Source organism: Aegilops tauschii, chromosome 1 (assembly GCF_002575655.3).
Source record: "Aegilops tauschii subsp. strangulata cultivar AL8/78 chromosome 1, Aet v6.0, whole genome shotgun sequence".
In the NCBI taxonomy this organism is placed as follows: domain Eukaryota; kingdom Viridiplantae; phylum Streptophyta; class Magnoliopsida; order Poales; family Poaceae; genus Aegilops; species Aegilops tauschii.
Window position 1 is genome coordinate 82,288,410 of NC_053035.3, and position 7,617 is coordinate 82,296,026.

Consider the following 7,617-nt stretch of genomic DNA (forward strand, 5'->3'; position numbering starts at 1 on the left):
AACTTCTCGACCAAGATTAACGTTTGGACTGCCTGGTCAATGGTGACTTTTTAGTGGCGGTAACATCTCGCCGTACTACTTCCTCCTTTTCAAAATATAAGCCACCGATTGACTTTTCTGGTCTTCGTTACACAACTTTGACTATGATTTTAATTTATTATATGTCTACAAAATTACAGTACAGACATATGAAATAAAGTTATTTTGAAAGATAAATACAACAACGTCATTTATACATGTTTAATCCATGTCCTTGGGTATATATTTGCGGTTAAAGTCGTGCATCAAAGACCGTGCAAAAATCAGTCGCGTCTTATATTTTAGGAAGGAGAGAGTATTTACTTGGTTATCATGCTAGTGTTATAGGGTAAACCACTCATATAAAATAATAATCGACGACCAGTAGACAGTTGCAAAAGAGATGATGCGGTAACTGACAGAATTATTAAAGTGTTGTGTGGTTTGACTCTGTTTACGACATCATTGTCATGCATTATGTGTGTATGTTTAGTCCAAATGAAAAGAAGATTTGTTTAGAAAAAGGATAAAAAGGAAGAGAAAATCCACTCGGTGGAAGCGAGACATAATTCTCACCATGCATGATGCCCAGACCGCTTTGTAAATCTCACTTTGTTCGAGTTCACATGACAACCGAATCTTCTAGGATTAGTAGGTGTTTTTTTAGATCAATAGTAGTTTATTCCATAAGGGTAAGACTACAATCCAACGGCAAGAGTTTCTCGGTATATGGGGTTCTTTGTCGAGCCACACAGCCGTAGCCCGTTCAAAGTGAATATGCCTTGTTAGGCAATCTGCAATACTATTTTATGACCAATGAAGTTTCTCAGGATTAAACACCCTATCGATCATTAAGGACTTAATCTCAGCAATTACATGACAATAAACTGAGCAATCTAAGCTAGTACTAGATAAACAAGAAAGTGTATTAGACGAATCAGACTGCACCCAGACCGGTTGCTGCGTATATTGTCGTGCAAGCGTCATACCGATCATCAAAGCATGGATCTCCGTCTCGAGAGCATATAATGATCATGCAACGTGCTGAATCAGAACAATTTGCTAGCAGTAGTAGTAGCCAATCATTACCAGTGTCTAGTACCTTCTCTTTGCGTGCCAACACGTACCCATTGCATCCCATAGCTCAGCCGCATACCACATGCATGTAACTAACGCATGATGTGTCCCTTCCTCTTCTCTCCCACATATAGAATACATAGCACGCGTGGTTATGTGGAAAGTGGTGGCTGGTGCATTAGGCTAGTCATAATGAAAGTAACATGCATGCCACATAAGCAAAAAAATGTGACGTGGCAAATAATTAAAAAACAGAGAGACAAATAGAGTAACATAACACATAACGGTTCCCAATGTCAAATAAGTGTTCAAAGTAATAAATAAAGTGATGCATGACACTACACATATGTTACTACCCATTATAGGTAGTAACGTAAGCTAGTAACATATGCATGTTAGTACTCTAAGTTACTCCCCACTATGACTAACCTTACGATTACAGTACTAGTAGTTTTTTAGCTTGATGTTCAACTTAACTGCTCTAATTTATAGTTATTAAATACTACCTTCGTCCTAAAATAAATGTCACTGATTTAACGAAGCTTTGAATTAAAGTTGTACTAAATCAACTAGATTAATAGCTACTGAGCCTGTAATTTTCTATCTATATGTGATTTATGGAGGCGTCGAGCCGTTAGAGTGGCTAGCCTCCATGTTTGTGTTGCATGAGGATTTTTTTTTACGTAAGTACGTACTCCTAGTTTTAAGAAAAAGGGTTTTCCCCGCTTTATATATAAAGCACCAACACTTACATCCAAGTAACAGATACAAACGCACGCCACACAACCCAAGGCAAGATACAAGAATGCTGGGCACCGACACACAACTTCAACGACTACCAAGTATCAACAGAAATGAGCAAAAATAACCGCTTGTAGCCGACGGAGACCACCATCAAGATGAGAGATCATCCGGGAAGAAGTGCAACGGACCACGCCGGACCGAGGGTTCCAAGACGATGCCTCCAAGAAGGGCACGACCACGGACCGTCGCCATCGTCCGATCCAAAGATCAGGTTTTCACCCGGAACACGACGGGAGGAGTGAGAGCACCACGACGGAGCCTACAGGGAGGAACACGACATCCGCGGACGCCGCCACCGTCGGCCTGTGTACGGACAGGTAAGTGATGAACCCCGGTGCTCCACCCTTCCGCTGCATCCCCGGTCCGCCAACCACCTGCAACCATGCCACCCAAGCGGCCGTGGTTGCTCGCCCGCATCCGAGTCGCGCAGTCCGCCTACGACCAACGCGACTCCCACCACCAGGGCCGCCCCCACCATCGGACCACCCCGAGAAGCCCCAAAGGTCACGCCTTGGACAAGATCCATGAGCCCAACCACCTCAGAACCGCCGGAGACCACTGCCTCAAGAGGAACCGTGCCCAGTTGGCCGGGGTCAGGGGGAGGAGGAGGAGCGGCCTATGGCCACGACCGGCATCGCTGCGCTGGCGACGGGGTACGCATCGGCGCACCCGTCCCCCCTACCAGCTCCCCCCCCCCCGAGACCCTGTCTCGCCCCCGAAGCCGAACGCCCAGATCCGCAAGAGAGCGCCGGCCACCGCCCGCTGCCGAGGAGGAGGGAGCATGGAACCGCCGAGCCGCAGCCATGAGAGGTCACCAGGGAGGCCTTCCCGCGCCGAGCGCCGCCATCCAGCCGCAGGGGCCCGGCTGGACAGGGGCCGCCCACCTCCACCGCTGCCGCGCCGCCCCTCCACCAGAGATCCACAGCGAGAGGGGCCGCCCGCGACCCGGTCGCCCGCGACCCGCAACGCCAGACGAGGCGCCGAGGCGCTACTGCGAAGCAGCCGCTGCCGCCGCCACCCGCCGGCCTGCACCACCACCACCATGCGGCCTGTCGCCCGACGCCACACCGCCATCGCTGGCCCACTCCGGAGCGCCGCCGCACCGCTACGCCCGGCATCGAGCGTAGCATCCCCACCGGCGAGATCCGGCCCGCGCCGCACCCCCCGCGCAAGGAGACGAGATGGCCCCGCCGCCGCCGGCGACGACCGGGCTTCGCCCACTCGTGCCCCTGGCGGCGGCGAGGGAGGAGAGAGAGAAGGAGGGGGGGTGGCGGCGGCGGCGCTAAGGTTGCCTCCCGGACGACCGCGGGAGCGTCGCGGGAGGAGAGGGGAGGGGAGGGGAGCAGGGCGACTACCACCGGCTGTTTCTAATTCTGAAGTCTACCTGGCTTTGTATGAACCAGGTGCTCAGCGCAGTTTGACGTTCCTTTCGTTATTGGTTTTGGATTGTGTGCATTTCAGTAGAGAGCTCAGGACTCTGGAGAGAAGGGTCTTGCACCGTTTAGAGGCGTCCGTGCTCCATCGTAGATGAGTACCCCTACACCCACACCCACCCACCCAGCCAATGCAAAGTTGCCATGGTCATCTCGATTCTCGAACGGCCACGTAAGCCCAGATTCACCCGGCCGGCATGTGAACATTTTCTTTTGAAGGGTGGCCGGTATGTGAACCTTGACAAAAGGGGCAGTCCTTTGAGCCTCATGTGAACAATTCAAAGGATGTGGCTGAGGCGTCACATCGTCAACCCTCTAGCTAGCTTTGTATTGTAGGCAACGGTATTTCTCCTCATCAGCGACGCCTTTGTCACGTGGAGCGTAGGGTCCTACCTTCAGCAGCACTTATTCATTTAGGATATCGCGCACGACGACAAGTAGACAGGTAGGGAAAGGTTGGACGACGCACGAGGGGAAGCATCATACGACCACGTCGATGCCGTCCAATGCACGGTTACATCTCGTCAAAGGTAGAGGTGAGACGTGACGAGCCGATCCCACCATGTAATCCACTTGGCTACCAATGGTTAGGTTGAGCGTGCAAGGACCATTGGGAAAGATTCCCTTTGTAGACCGAATAAAGATTCTCTCCGTCTAGCCCCGCGTCTAGCATCGTTGGTGGGTGTGTGGAGATGTGTCTTTGGTTGATCTGTTCGGATCTGGTTGCATTCGTCTGTATTCATGTGTCTTTAGGTTAGATCCTTTTTATCTACGATATTCTTTCATCGGCGGCGGTTGCTTGTTTTGTGCGCTGGACCTTTAGCATGATGACTTTTCAACTGTCTACTACAACAAATTTTATCCGGCTCGCAAAAGAGGGGCGATGATAGCGGCGCGCCTTCCGCTCGCTTCAGTGCTTATAGTTGTCGCTAGGTGACGTAATGATCTAGATATAACTTTTATTATTTCTGGTATTTCTTTGTACTGCCATGATTGAAGATGAATAGATCCGAAGATTTTCTGCAAAAAGAAAAACGAAAAAAATAGTCTTATAATCAGATATTCAATTTGGCTCCCATATCCACGTACACCGGATATCCTACCGTTGCCTCATCCCAAGATTCTCACTAGGAGCTGTATCTAGTTTTGTATTTTCATTTGGTGTGGCTTTTGCTACAGTGTCATGCGCCCCATGTCTAGTAATGAGCAGTGCCCCTCTTATAACCTTCTCTTTTCTCTACTTATACTACTTAAAAAGAATATAAGGTTTCATTTCACTTTTGCTTCCACCATCCCTTCGTCCAACATTTCATCTCTATGATAATCAGTCATCTTAATTTACTTATCTTCTAAACCAATACCATTTTAATATACTTACTAAATTTCTAATCAAAATATAAGATAATTCACGATCAGGATTTGATAAATATTTATTTACACAATCGCATTATTGACAGGTAAATCACAAGCTAACGTACTAGAATATTTATATCCTGTTACAACACACGGGTATTTCTCTACTACTTAAAAAGAACATAAGGTTCCCATTTCATCTTTATTCTCACGACCTCTTCGTCCAACCTTCCATGTATATGATAATCAGTCACCTTAATTTACTTACCTTCTGAACCAATTCCACAATTTACTTACTAAACTTCTAATCAAAATATAAGGCAATTCACGATCAAAATTTGATGAACATTTATTTACACAATAACATTATTATTGACAGGTAAATCAGAAGCTAACGTACTAGAATATTTACTAGTGGTTGGGGCCCGCCATTGCGGGCCTCCTGAGAGGAAGTTGGGGCGTTGCCAGGTGGAGACACGCCCATTCCACTTTCTTGTTTGTAACACGGGGTGTTATTCCATCACTCAACGTACATGCATTTAACACCATTGACAACCATGCACTTAAATTAAAAATCTCTAGAGAACACAAGTCATCGCTCACAACTAATTTTCCATCATTGTGAGAGGATCATTTGTGTTTTTTCTAATACAATGATTATAACTTTCCTAGATGAAGCTGAAATGCTAAGAAAACCTTAATTTCTTCTCTGCGAGAGCTTCAAAAAATGGGAGAGACACATGGAAGGCTTAGTCGGATCCATGCAATATAAGGAAGAAGTGCGGGTGTGTAAGACCTGCAACAAACCAAATGCACAAATGAGAATAATAGCTGAGTAACATCACGATATATGTAATCATGCAGTCAATAAGATACACCTAAAATCTCACCATGCATCATTTTTTCCGTTTATGAACATAAATTAAATACCTCACAATAACCTCACCAAGAGAGCAAATTCAAAGCATGACTGGGTAGGCAAGGTAGTAGAGAGACAAAGAGACAGTGCACAAGCTAATATATACGTGTGTACGGATAGCAGCTCATGTCTCTTAATGCTCTTGCTACGGCTACAGCCAGCTGCCCACCAACTCGTGCCACATCTTCTGCAACTGATACATGTTTGGAATTGAAATAAATTAATTGTACTAACATGGTATGACTGGAGTTGTGTCTATTACCGCTAACTAATGAAGTGCCATTACAATATTCTCCTATCAGTAATATAGAAGAAAATGATGATGCAGAGTAGAATATATAGACAAGACATATTATTTCAGACCAGACAAAAGAGGAAACATCAAGAAAATCAAAGAGAGTTGTAATGTTCATTCCTTGCTGCAGTTCAAATAATCTGATGGAACTAATCAATCTTTTTAATGGTTGTAACCAACAACTATTGCCATAGTAAATCAAAACTAATTTTTAATAGCCACTAATATCCATTATAGATGAACCATCTATAGTAATCCAAAGTAACATCACACAAAACCATATATGTGGAATAATATAGCAACCTATTGATCTGCTTCTGCTTCTCCTCCTCACCCTTCAATCCGATGATGTGTACCTACAACAACAGCTTAGTTGCTCCCACTAATCAAAGTGATTAAGTAATGTAATGTTGGCACAGAAAATGTACTACAGAGTTATCAGGTAATAAATTGAGATTCGCTTCAGAAATATGTTTGATCTAGGATGCTTTCTCTTTTGCAAGAGCTACAGCCAGTTCGGCTTTTGCCAACTCTTGGACCTTCTCAACTTATTGGCTTGCCTCGTTCTCCTATTATGCCAGACATAGTACAATTACATAAATAATTGATGCAAGGATGACGCAAAAACTATGGAACAAACACATATGAACGACCATCAACTGAAAGTCTCCACGGCTTATACAATTTGAGTACAAACTATGGCACGACATTACCATTGTGGTTTTAATTGAATGGAGGATTTTGTACCACGGCTTATACAATATGGGCATCCTCTCCTTGTGTCAACATCAGAAGCGAATGGGCAAAAAAAGCGACCAATTATTCGTGTGAGCATGGGCTGATTCAGCAAACAATCTTACTGTCCACTGCTGCATCAAAAGCTACCCGTAAGAAGATTTAGCATCATGGTATGGAGTCCACCAGATTCAGATCCTAATAGTAATTGAACAATTCAATCTCAATCCTGCCCAGTTCCTTCAAACCAAAGGGAACAATTCTGCAATCCTAAACCCAAAAGAGCACCAATATTAGTACACACACACACACACACATTTTCATAGTGCATACCAAATTCACAACAACTTTCATTTTCTTAATACTACTAAGATGCAGGGACACACTAATTAGTTCATCACCGGTTAATAGCTAAAGGAGGGAGAAGAATAGAGATCAAGTGTTGTAGAGAGGAAAAGAGTGAGCGCACCTGAGGTGGTGAAGATCAGGTTGATGGTGGCCACATCAGCGATTGGGAGCGGGAGGAGGGAGATCGGCACCCTTGCCCTTCGCTGAATCCCATCGCTACCTCTTCGCAGCAGCAACGAACATCCCGAACCTCCTGCGCCGGATCGATATGCTGCCATCCGCGTCGAAGATGACAGATCAAAACTGCTCGTCGTCGCCCTCTCCTCCCACCACTCGAGATGGCGATGATCGTGCGGCTATGTGGGAGGGCGGATCACACAAGAGAGAGAGAGAGAGAGAGAGAGAGAGGAGGTCACGTGCGTGGGCAGGGTTGCGTTGGTGTGGCGGCAGGTTTGAGGAAAGGAGATAGAGGCCTGTGGCTTCGTGGAGAAGAATTACAGGATAACCATCCATCACTTTTTTTTGAAGAATATAACCATCCATCACTAGTTTTATCTGAGGGAGGTGTTACCTGGGCATAGTAAAATCGCGTGGATCAACCGGCGGGCGCCATTCTCCCGCACCTTATTGTTTTG

General features: G+C 45.9%; 1 long non-coding RNA gene across 1 annotated transcript; it reads right to left on the reverse strand.

Moving 5' to 3' along the window:
* Positions 1–6,842: 6,842 nt before the first annotated feature.
* LOC123497033 (uncharacterized) lies at positions 6,843–7,404 on the reverse strand. The gene is made up of 2 exons (XR_006669648.2): positions 7,104–7,404; positions 6,843–6,904 (listed from the first exon to the last, which is right to left on the reverse strand). It is a non-coding gene; the product is annotated as an uncharacterized lncRNA (long non-coding RNA).
* Positions 7,405–7,617: the final 213 nt, after the last annotated feature.